General features: G+C 34.5%; 1 protein-coding gene across 1 annotated transcript in view; it reads left to right on the top strand.

Annotated features, from left to right (window-relative positions):
* Positions 1-12,455, top strand: part of LOC126756965 (serine-rich adhesin for platelets) — a 169,227-nt gene that overhangs the window by 2,491 nt on the left and 154,281 nt on the right.

The raw sequence follows: 12,455 nt of genomic DNA, 5'->3' as shown, positions 1-12,455 counted from the left end.
TATCCGGAGACGACAAGAAAATGCATTTATGCACTTTTTTTTACTTTAATTTGTATGTTTGTAAATATGTTTGCTTATATGTGTTGTCTGCGGTTGCGTTGCGCGTAGTAAGAAGTGCGGGACATACGACTCATTCTGTGTACAGGCAGCTGGAGGTCAATACTTTCGATACATTTCAAGCAGACATGTGAGCCTAGTACTCTTAGCACAACTGTGCAAACATACATATTTACGAATACACATAGGAAATGTTTGTGCGGCAAGTGCTTTGGCTCGTAGTGAAGTGGTTCTTCTCATAGCCACAATCGCAGGCGTATGCAAAATGTACTTAAAAGTGCACACAGGTTCATTTCCTGCTCTGCACTGACTTGTATTTAAGAATGCAATGTTTTTATACCCTGTACGGGGTATATTGAGTTTAGCACGATGTTTAAAAGGCACAGAAGAAAGCGGCGGAGCACCCATAAAGAATATATTTATGTACATACATATGTATATAAATGTTCAGTTTTTGTTTTCTCTCCAAGAAGCTGTTCATTTGTCGAGACAGCTGATATCGGACCACTATAACATGTAGCTGTAATACAAATTGACCGATGAAAATCAAGTTCTTCTATGGAGGATCTTCTTATTTCTCAAGATATATTCACGAAATTCGGCATATATTATTGTTCAAGTCAACGTTGCAATCTCCGAATGTAATGTTCGAATCGGACCACTATAGCATATAGCTGCCATACAAACTGGCTGATAAAAATTAAGTCCTTGTATGAAAAACTTTTTTATTTGGAAATATATCTTCACGAAATTTCTTACAGATTATAATCCCAGTCAGCACTGCAATCTTTGAACGATTCGTTCAGATTGGAGCACTACAGGGTAGAGCTGTCATACAAATTGACCGTTCAAAGTAAGGTTCTTGTATGGAAAACCTTCTTATTACTCGAGATATCTTCACGAAATTTCTTACAGATTATAATTCCAGGCAGCACTACAATCCCCGAACGATTTGTTCAGATCGGAGCACTACAGGGTAAAGCTGTCATACAAAATGACTGATAAAAGTCAAGTCCTTCTATGGAAAACCTTCTTATTTCTCAAGATATCTTCACGAAATTCGGCATAGCTTATTGTCCAAGGCAACACTACAAGATCCCAATATATTGTTCGAATCGGAGCACTATAGCATGTAGCTGCCGTACAAACAGACCTATCAAACTCAAGTTAAAGTTCTTTTATACCCATTTGGGTTATAAAAAATGCACATCTGAAGGGTATTATAGCTTCGTTGCACACGAAGTTAACGTTTCTTGCTGTTTATCTTAATATGGTATGAGTAATACAAGGTAGGCTATTTTTTTGCTTTGTGTGACTTAACATTTTCTTGTGTCTACTTTTTTCAATTTTTCCATTGGACTAGTGCTTTATTTTTACTTCATATTTTTTAATTTTTTTTTATTTTTTTAATATTTCTTTTATTTTTTTTAATTTTTTAATTTATTTTTTTTGTATATTTTTTTGGTTTATCGTCTCTTGTTTTGCATAGCGCCTTGCAGTTTTTCCACATTTTGCACTAAGCGCGTTAGTTGACTTGTATTTCTTATTTAAAGCACGCTGCTTGGTAACTTCAAATGCAACTATTTATGTATGTACATATATAGTATACACAAATACTTACTTATTTACATACTTTTTTCATATATTTATATACCAACAATACGTTTTTTTTTCAAATGACGCGCTTGCAGCAGTAACTATTGCAGTTGCTGCCTTTTTCAATTGCTGGTTCAATTGTTTTTCTTGTTGTTGTTGCCTGCCATACTTGTTTTGTTTACCTTTTCGTCTTGCTGGTTGGTACTCTGGTACTTTGCTCGTTTGGTCTGTCATTTAAACCTAAACTGGTTTAGCTGGTTGACACTGCCTCGAGATCTGCTTTAAATATATGTACATAAATATGTTTGTGTGTGTATGTATGTTTGCATTGACTTACTTTTTGTAAGTATGCATGTAAATATGTGTGTAAGTTTTTATATTAAGGCACTTTTCTTTGTAAAAACGAGTTTAGTTAGTCTTGCTTTGGTCAAACAATATTTCCTATTTGGTTTTCTTTGTTCTAACTCCTTTGGTGTAGGCAGGAATTTCAAATGTGGGTTCAAAAACAATTTAGAACTTTAAGGAAGCTAAAGGAATGTGTTTAATTTGTTTTTCTTATAGTGAGAAAACAACAATTTGTGGGGAAAAAATATATTTACGAAAAATTTTGAAATATTTTATTTTAAGTGTTGAGTTGCTTCCACCTCATCTTCTTACAAACAGCTTCTGCAATCGGCGTCTGGTAAAGTTCCCAACCTTACAGCATGGAACTCAAAAGGGCCTGTTAAAAGCCCCACCACTAGGGACAGGCTAGCCTTACTGAAGGCAAAAAGATCTGTAGATCTCCTGCGTTTAATCTTGGGCCAAAAGGCATTTGCGACTGCATAAGTACCGATGGTGGCCCAGCGCTGGCTAAGCTTCGGCGAAGCTCAGCCATCCAGTAGTAGAACACAAGAGGATACGGAAGCATGGACTCACTCCTATTCTACCGATAGCGGTTCTAGGGTGAATTTTCTTGCCAGCTCAACAGCTTTACAATTTCCGGCGATTCCGCTATGGCACGGCACCCACACCATACTTCTCTAAAGGAGGCTGCACTCCGGAGCAGCAGATCTATTGCATCCTTGATGGCTGCAACCTTGACTTGGAAGACACTGCAATAGTGATGGAAGTCTGAAACTGGAATTGTTAGAGAGCTCCCGACAGTAAACCCCTCCACCAACCTTCCTCTCCAGCTTTGACCCATCCGTAAAGAAGCTCACTGCTTCTCCCCTCCAACGGCTTCTTCGCACCCATAGCTCCCTCGTCGGTATATGGGCAGCGAAGAAGGCACCAGAGTTCGATTTGGCGACTCCATGAACTGGATGATCCGGTATGCAGTCAAAGTGTGAGGATATCCGAGTGTTCAGATACGCGTTCTTTTAACTACTCAGATTCTTTGAGTCTAAAAGCCACTTTCGCGTCCATACACCTTCCGACGATGTCTTCGGACACTATGTTCAATATGGCAATAAGTGCCATGGTTGGAGTGGACCTTAGTGCACCACACATGCTGATAAGCACTGTCCGTTGAACGCTTTCGAGTTTCTTTGCAAGTGTGTTTTTTCTAAAGCCCTCCACCATGCAGAGACTCCATCATATTGGGCTTGACTGTGGTGTCATAGAGCCAGAGATTCACTTTCGGTGAGGGACCCCACCTCTTGCCAATGGCTCCTCTACAGCAGTATAGGGCACTCGATGCCTTTTTTGATGCTCTCTTCGATATTCGGCTTCAATGAAAGCTTCCTATCTAGGATGAGTCCTAGATATTTCACAGTAGCCGCCAGTTGCAGGCGGTGGATAAAACCATCTCGGTTTTGCTTGGGTTGTTGGCGAGACCACTTTCGACCGCCCAGTTTGTTACTTCGCTGATATAGCCCTGCGTCAACTCGTACACGGTACTTAGGAACTTTCCTTTGACCATAAGTGTTACATCGGCTGTATAGGCAATGGCAATCACCCGGCAGCCATGATCCTTAAGTTTTTTAAGCAGGACGTTATCGACCAGGATCCATAGAAGAGGAGAGAGAACTCCACCCTGTGGGGTAACCCTACTCACATTACGCCCCATTCCGTTTCAGTTACCAGTCGAAATGCTCGAACGAATCATCGAAAATTGTACTCAACGGATGGACCATCCATCCATAATTTGAAAGTGATAATCTTTAAAAAATAAATGCAAAGAATGTTCTTTAGAATTATAATAAACATTCCCCATTTGACTTGAAGTTTCTATGTTTTTTCTTCAAAAAAAAAAGTAGAAAACCTCGTATATTTTTCACTATTATCAACAACCTTTTTCCTAAAATTTTTTACTTTTGTTCACTGCCAACAACTACAAATAATATTGCATAAATTTATTTTAACCCACTTCGGCTTCCCTTTTGCGCTCTGGCAGTGCCATTATCATTCATATTCAAATTTGAATTATTTTCTTTGTGTCATTAGAGAATTGAAAATATACAAAATTATTGTTGAAATATTTCTTTGTATTTTTGTAATTCCGTTTAGTGTTTGAATTTCTTAAATTTTTGTACTTAAGCAAAATTTTACAGCTGTAACAGTGCAATTTCCGCTATTTTGTTTCTAGTACATACATATGTACATATTGCATATATACAATTTGCAGTAAAACCTTTTTCGAAACTTCGTGAACGCGCATTTCGCTTTGTTTCGCACATAAAAGTCTCGTGTGTTAAGTTAACGGTTTAATAACTTTTGCTCTTCGTTGCGGCGAGTGAATGGAAGTTAGATTTGAAGCTTTTCGCAAATCTCGTGAATCTGATGAATTATTGATATCTAGTGAGTGATTCTTATGTGAGTCAAGCGTGTTTTTCAGTTCGATTTTTTCATTATAAGATTATTTTAATTTTAATTTTTTAAACGCTTTGCCACTGGTGCACTTTAATATTTTCATTTATTCATGAGTACGTATTTATTTTTCAGCTTCTCTGCATTTGCTCTTCTTAACAAAGCAATTTACCCCAAAATAACTTGAAAAAAAAATGTCGACAATTACTAAAGAGTGTCATATTTCTACGCTCGATTATTTAAAAAGGTGAATTTACATATTCTTAAGAGCCTTTTTCGTGCACTTCTGTGTGCGTCCCTGTTAGTGTGTGTGCGCTGCCAAGCACAGCGCCTGTTTTTATAGGGGCTCACTATCGCCCGCATGAGCCTCAAGTGCAATATAAACAGGTCCAAATACATTTTTAATGCATTTACATTTCTTTATTATTTTATTTTTAAACATTCTAGGGGGTAAATGCGTACGAAACACGTTTCTACAAACATGTCACGGTATGTAGGCATAACCTTGTGGGCTTGCAGTAAATGTTTGTGAGTTCTAAATTTATGTGGCAATACAAGTTTGGTATTTTTTGACGATAGAAGTGCATATTTACCAAAAAGTTTTTTATATAAGTACCTGGTACTGATCGGTTAGTTTTTATGGTAGCTATATGTTTCTGATCGGTTAGTTTTTATGGTAACTATATGTTATAGTAATCCGAACTGAACGATATGCTGTGGGATTGTAGCATCGCCTGGGACAATAGTCTGTGTGAAATTTCGTGACGATATCTTATCAAAGAAAAAAGTTTTCCATACAAGAACCTGATTTAAATCGGTTAGTTCGTATGGCAGCTATAAGCTATAGTTGTCCGATCTTAATAATTTATTCGGAGATTATGCCGTTATTGTTGAAAAAATTTCATGCCAAATTTCGTGAAGATATCTTCTCAAATAAAAAAGTTTTCCATATTAGAACCAGGTTTTGATCGGTTAGTTCGTATGGCAGCTATAAGCTATACTTGTCCGATCTTAATAATTTTTTCAGAGATTGTACCGTTATCGTTGAAAAAAATTCATGCTAAATTTCGTGAGGATATCTTCTCAAATAAAAAAGTTTTCCATATAAGAACCAGATTTTTATCGGTTGGTTTGTATGGCAGCTATAAGCTATAGTTGTCCGATCTTAATACTTTATTTGGAGATTGTGCAGTTGTCTTTAAAAATAATTCATGCTAAATTTCGTAATGATATCTTCTCAAATAAAAAAGTTTTCCATATTAGAACCAGGTTTTGATCGGTTGGTTTGTATGGCAGCTATAAGCTATAGTTGTCCGATCTTAATAATTTTTTCAGAGATTGTACCGTTATCGTTGAAAAAAAATCATGCTAAATTTCGTGAGGATATCTTTTCAAATAAAAAAGTTTTCCATATAAGAACCTAATTTAATCGGTTAGTTCGTATGGCAGCTATAAGATATAGTTGTCCGATCTTAATAATTTATTCGGAGATTATGCCGTTATTGTTGAAAAAATTTAATGCCAAATTTCGTAATGATATCTTCTCAAATAAAAAAGTTTTCCATATTAGAAACAGGTTTTGATCGGTTGGTTTGTATGGCAGCAATAAGCTATACTTGTCCGATATTAATAATTTATTCGGAAATTTTACGGTTGTCTTTAAAAATAATTCATGCTAAATTTCGTAAGGATATCTTCTCAAATAAAAAAGTTTTGCATATTAGAACCAGGTTTTGATCGGTTGGTTTGTATGGCAGCTATAAGCTATAGTTGTCCGATCTTAATAATTTTTTCAGAGATTGTACCGTTATCGTTGAAAAAAATTCATGCTAAATTTGGTAAGGATATCTTCTCAAATAAAAAAGTTTTCCTTATTAGAGCCAGGTTTTGATCGGTTAGTTTGTATGACAGCCATAAGCGATAGTGCTCCGATATCGGCCGTTCCGGCAAATGAGCAGTTTCTTGGGGAGAAAAAGATGTGAGCAAAGTTTCAGAACGATATCTTAAAGACTTAGGGAGTAGTTCGCATATGTACAGCGTGTAAAATAATAACTGTCGCACCTCTTTTTTTTAATAACAGGAATAATAGTTATATTCAAATTAAATTGTAATTATTTTATAAATACAAATATTATATATGTTTATTTTATGCATCAATTTTAATTCTTTCCCCTTTGATTTTTTGTACTTCCTTTAAACGCTTAGAAAAACTTTCGCAAGCGGCACGAACGACTTCATTTGGTATTTCGTTCCATATTTTTGTCAAATGGTTTTTGAATTTATCCAAAGTCATGCGACTTAAATTCCCCAGTTTGCTAAGCATATAGCCCCATATGCAATAATCCAGTGGGAGGCCATTCTTCTGCTGATATGAAACTGGGAAAATTTGCACGACACCAGCTTTGCACAGTTTTCGCTTTGTGTGCAGGAGCAGAATCTTGCTAAAAACAGAATGGCCTATTCCCAAACATCTCCATTGCGTGAGGCTTCAAATGCTCTATTAGGACGTTATTCAAATAATATTCTGCATTTATTTTGACGCCTTTATCAATAAAAAGCAGTGGAAGTTTGCCACTTTTGCAAATCGCGCCCCATACTATCACCGAAGAAACATTTTGGAAACGCTCTACACTTTTTTTAGCTCTAGGAATATCGGACATCTTAGCTGCATACACTCGATCGTTTTGAGGGTTATGGGGTTGCTGTAATAAAAACAGCTTTTCGTCAGAAAAGATAATTTCTGACTCTGCGTGCCACCTTTGTAGCATTTTGCAACTCTCCCTTCGCTTTTTCTTCTGCATATCCGTAAGCCCATGAATTCTTTTTTTCTTATAAGCTTTAAGCTTAAGGTCTTCTTTAATTACCAAATGAGCGGACTGGTGACTCATTTTAAATCTTTTCCCGAGTTTCCGTACCGAAACGGAGCAATTTCTTCGAATCTGCTCACGCACAGCTTTGATCGTTTCCTTTGTTCTGACTGATCGCTTTCGTCCAGGTTTTTTCTTTACTTGCACAGTTCCGGTTTCGATAAATCTTGCTACGGTCCGCTGAACAAATCTTCTGTTCACATTATGTCTTTTCAGGGACTTAACAATTTCAGAAGTTTTCTTGCCTTGCAAATGTAGTTCTAAAACTAGTTCACGTTTCACATCCATACCGCTCAAAATTTTACTTTCAAATGAAATGTGGAATAAATAATAGCTAATGATGTTCAATAAGTAGGCGATGTAACGGGATAAAAAAAATTATGTGGTGATGTTATTGTAAAGAAATATGCACCGTTGTTTTAGTGCGACAGTTATTATTTTACACGCTGTATATATAGACAGACGAATATGTATATTCTTTAGGTCTTCAGACGTTTCCTTTTGGTTGGCAAACTTAATACTACCCTGTATGACCAGCGTGTAAATACATACATACATACATACAATCTTACTCGTTTTTAGAGCGTGCAATATTGTTGTTGTTATTGTTGTTATAAAACTTATTCTAATCCAGCATAGTGGATTACTTTCGAATGCATTCATAGTTCTTGCAGCACAACACTCACATACATGTCTTCAGACACACACACATACATATGTATATATATTTATAGATTAACCAACTTTGAGCTCAGCATAAGTATTTCCTTGCTTGTTGTCCGTCCAACTCATTTATTTTAAACCTCTAACTACACACAGCGTGAATGATTATCCGCCGCAGCTGCCAGTTCATCAAATGTGCTTTATTGCTCCACGAGTGCACAAGATTTGTATGAGTGTGTGTGTGTGTGTGGCAGGCGTTTGTAGGTGCGCATCCCACTCACTCACTCAACGTCAAATCCGCTCACTTCATTTTACAGCATTGTAATTCCATTAATTTCACGTTAAATTACGGCCGATTTATGGCCGCTGCCGTCTACTACTATAAGTACTTGGCTTTTCGTATAATCACTGTTTGGTGATTTTGCAATAATTCGCCCACAGCAATTGGGCTACAACGCTTCGTGTGCCCAAGGTACTAACTGGCGTATATACTATATGTATGTACATACGACTAGTTAGTGGCCTGTAGGAAATTTATGTAGTAATGCTTGGACTTTTTTTGGGTATTTTTTATTAGATTTTTGTGGTTCAATATGCTTCAGGAGAAATTTGGGAATCAAGATTCCTTAGAAATGAAAATTTAATTACCGTTATATTTGTCGTTTTGTTTTCCAAATAGTTACTTGCAACAATTATTAAGTAATAGTTTTAATCTTTTGTATTTATTATGATATACATACATATAGTTGAAATGGTATGTTAGATATGTGAAAATGTGAAAAAATCAGCGTTGCCACACTTTTTTTTTCAAAATTTGAATGTTATGTAATTTCTTATACTTCCGAACACTCTTAAGTATTAGCTTTGAGCACTTGTATTTGTTATATATAGTTGAAATGGTATGTTGGATATGTGAAAATGTAAAAAAAATATGCGTTGCCACACTTTTAAAATTTGAATTTTTTTGTAAAATTTTTTACTCACAACAAATATTAAGTAACAGCTTTGATCATTACATTTATTATACATGTATGTATATAGGTTGAATGGTATATCAGATATGTGAAAAATGCGAAAATTAGCGTTGCCACTCTTTTTTCAAAATTTGATTTTTTAATTTCTTATACTTACAAAAACTCTTAAATAATACATTTGATCAGTTGTAATTATTATTTATATGTAGTTGGAATGGTATATCAGATAAGTAAAAATGTGAAAAAATCAGCGTTGCCACACCTTTGTCTACAAAATTTGAATTTTATGTCATTTCTTGGCATAATATGTACATTATAGCAAATTTTTGCTGATTATTACAGATATATAAAATATATTTTAAAGTTATAAAATACCGTTATATAAGAAATGGATGTGATTTTCTGCCGATTTCGTCCATTTTCATAATGAGCTGACATATTGCCAACTGCATGTATTTTTAGTGAGGTTCGTCATTTGAGAAGAGACCAATTTTATTGTTCGTTTGTGCACATTTACTATATTAAGCTTCGTTCTTTGTTTTTGCAAAAAAAAAAAAAATTAGAACACGTTCTCGGTAAAAAAGAGGTCACACCTAGTACGACAGCCGACAAAGACCACTTTTGGGTATTAAAAATTCAAAATTTCTTTAAAAAAATCTGAAACTTCATTCTGTATCAAAAATTCCTACAGGGTTTTCAGTATCGCACGCTAAGCACACTCTAATGCCTTTCATTTGCCCAACTAACGCGGATAAATGTGCGCTGACTTTTCTTATTATTATTGCTATGATTATTATTATTATTGTTATATTTTTAATCATGAGCGAATTAACATCTTTTCTGTTTTCGTTTTTGTTTAACATGTTGCCTTTGCTGTTTAATGTAAAATGTGTGTGTGCGTGCTTGCTGTGGCTCAAGTGCTGAGGAAACTTCCTTCGCTGGCAGCAAGCAGCTTCTTTAATATACTTACTTAAATACATACGTATATACATATGTATGTATATGTAATTGTGTGCATGTGTGAATGATCAATTCGCGTTTTAAGTCGAAATTATGATTTATTTATACTTTCCAGTTTTAATTAACGCGCTTTCTTATACCATGAACGGGGTACATTAGAGCAACTAGTACTTCAGTTTTTCAGATTTCGTTCTGAAATTTTGCACACACACTTTTCTCCACAAGGAGCTGCTCATTTGTCGGAATCGCTGATATCGGAGCACTATAGCATATAGCTGCCATACAAACTGTACGATCAGAATCTAGTTCTTGTATGGTAAACTTTTTTGTTAGACAAGATATCTTTGCGAAATTAAGCAAAGATTCTAATCCAAGGTAGCACTATAATCTCTGAACGTTTCATTCAGATCGGAGCCTTATAGGGTATAGCTGCCATATAAACTGATTGTTCAATATCGACTTCTTGTATGGAAAACTTTTTTGTTAAACAAGATATCTTCATGAAATTTCACATAAATTTTTATCCAAAGCATTATTATAAAATTCTAATAAATTTTCCAGATCGGACGACTATAGCATATAGCTGCCATACAAACTGTACGAACAGAATCAAGTGCTTGTATGGAAAACCTTTTTATTTGACAAGATATCTTAATGAAAATTGGCACCTATTATTCTTGTTGAGTATGCTATATTATCCGTACAGATTGTTCAGATCAGACTACTATAGCATATAGCTGCCAAACAAACTGACCAATCAAAATAAAGTTAAACTTACTTGTATACCCTTTTATGCTATGAGAAATGCAGCTGTGAAGGATATTCTTGCTTTTTTCTTGTTTTCATTTTGGTTAATTAATTTTTGTTGCTGTACGTCTTTCAATACCATTTTGTACGTTGCTTGCTTTTAATAAGTTTTTAGGTGAAGCCAAATTGCGTTATTGAAAAGGTAACTGCAAACCGACTTATATTCCATAAAAATATACATACATACATACATATATGAAATTTTAGATAAGTGCATGTGTGTGTGTGTGTTTTATTTTTATAAACCATTGTTTTGTGGCTGTGGCGTCTGTTGCAAACTGCAAGTGTTGCGTTACAATTGCGATTTAGTGCGCGACTGCCACCAACTACCCACACACACAAACAAATGAACTTAAAATAAATATGTTGGCACTCATGTGTATTTTTAATCCATTATATGAGCTTCTGCGGCCATATACACGCAATAATATTACATGCAACAACACCAATAGCAACAATTACCATCACTAAATACCACTTTGGCATTAGATACTTCACTTTAAGTATCGCAATTCATTTCGTATAAACACACAGCCAGCGGATTACATTTGTACATATGTATGTACATATATATGTATAGTATATGTTATATTTATGCTTAAGTCGCCGAACATACACACACCTAAGACATGTATTTATGTCTGTGTTATTTTTTGATGTTGCAATGGCTGACTTTCAAGTGTATGGCTGCCATTAGGTCTTCACGAACCAAAAATGATGAAAAAAAATAAAAAAAAAATAATTACAAAATTTCAAAAAAATTCAAAATTAAAAAAAAAAAATAAGTAAAATAAGGAAAGAAAAAACGTTAACTTTGGCTGCACCGAAGCTAAAGGGTATAAAAAGATATTTGTCCTAATTTTTATCGGTCAGTTTGTATGGCAGCGGTATATGGGAGACTAGTTCGCGTATATACAGACAGATGAACATTAACCATCGACTCAGCTCGTCACGTTGAGCATTATATACTGGGTCTTCGCCGATTTCCTAGTGGTTGTTATGAACTTTGTAGCAAACTAAATATACTCCTACCCTGTTCTGGGTATAAAAAAATAAAAAAAAAATGAAATAACAACAAGAAAAAAATAGAAAATGCTCCACACTTTGTTGCGTTTCGTACGAATGGGTTTCAATGCTGAAATTATTAAGTTAGCCAAGTGCAATAAATACGAAATATCTTTTTTGTATTTTTGGAGTATTTTTTTAATTTTTCTCAATTTTTTTAGATTTTTTTAACATTTTTTTTATTCTTTAAATTTTTTTTAAAACTTTTTTTATTTTTTTTTAAATTTTTTTAATTTTTTTAATATTTTTTTTCAAAATTCAATTGTTTTATTTTTGTTTTTTGCTTTGAATTTTTGTTTGTGTTGGTTTTATAAAGTTTTCTTAATTTTGCTGTTTTTATACGCTCTTTTGCTGTTTCGTTAGATTGTGCAGAAGCTGCATTTCATTCAACTGTCTGGCAGTTCCTTGGATGCGTTAAATGAGCACATTTTGCAATTGTTTGTGGTTTTATAATATTTCCTTCGTTTTCAAATAATAAAAAATACGTAAATAAATACTTAAATAAATGTGTGGCATCCGCAACTGTTTTTACGCAATTTGAATGAAAGCTTTTTTGAAGCTTTAACCAATTTTTATATAATAAAATTAAAAAACCGTAGTTTGAATGAAAGCTTTTTGGAAGCTTTAAGCAATTTCCACACAATAATATTAAAAACGTAATTTGAATGAAAGCTTT

This window comes from Bactrocera neohumeralis, chromosome 4 (assembly GCF_024586455.1).
Source record: "Bactrocera neohumeralis isolate Rockhampton chromosome 4, APGP_CSIRO_Bneo_wtdbg2-racon-allhic-juicebox.fasta_v2, whole genome shotgun sequence".
NCBI classification, from domain to species: Eukaryota; Metazoa; Arthropoda; class Insecta; order Diptera; family Tephritidae; genus Bactrocera; species Bactrocera neohumeralis.
Note: the sequence above shows the minus strand (reverse complement) of the source record. Positions and strands in the feature narration are given on the sequence as shown.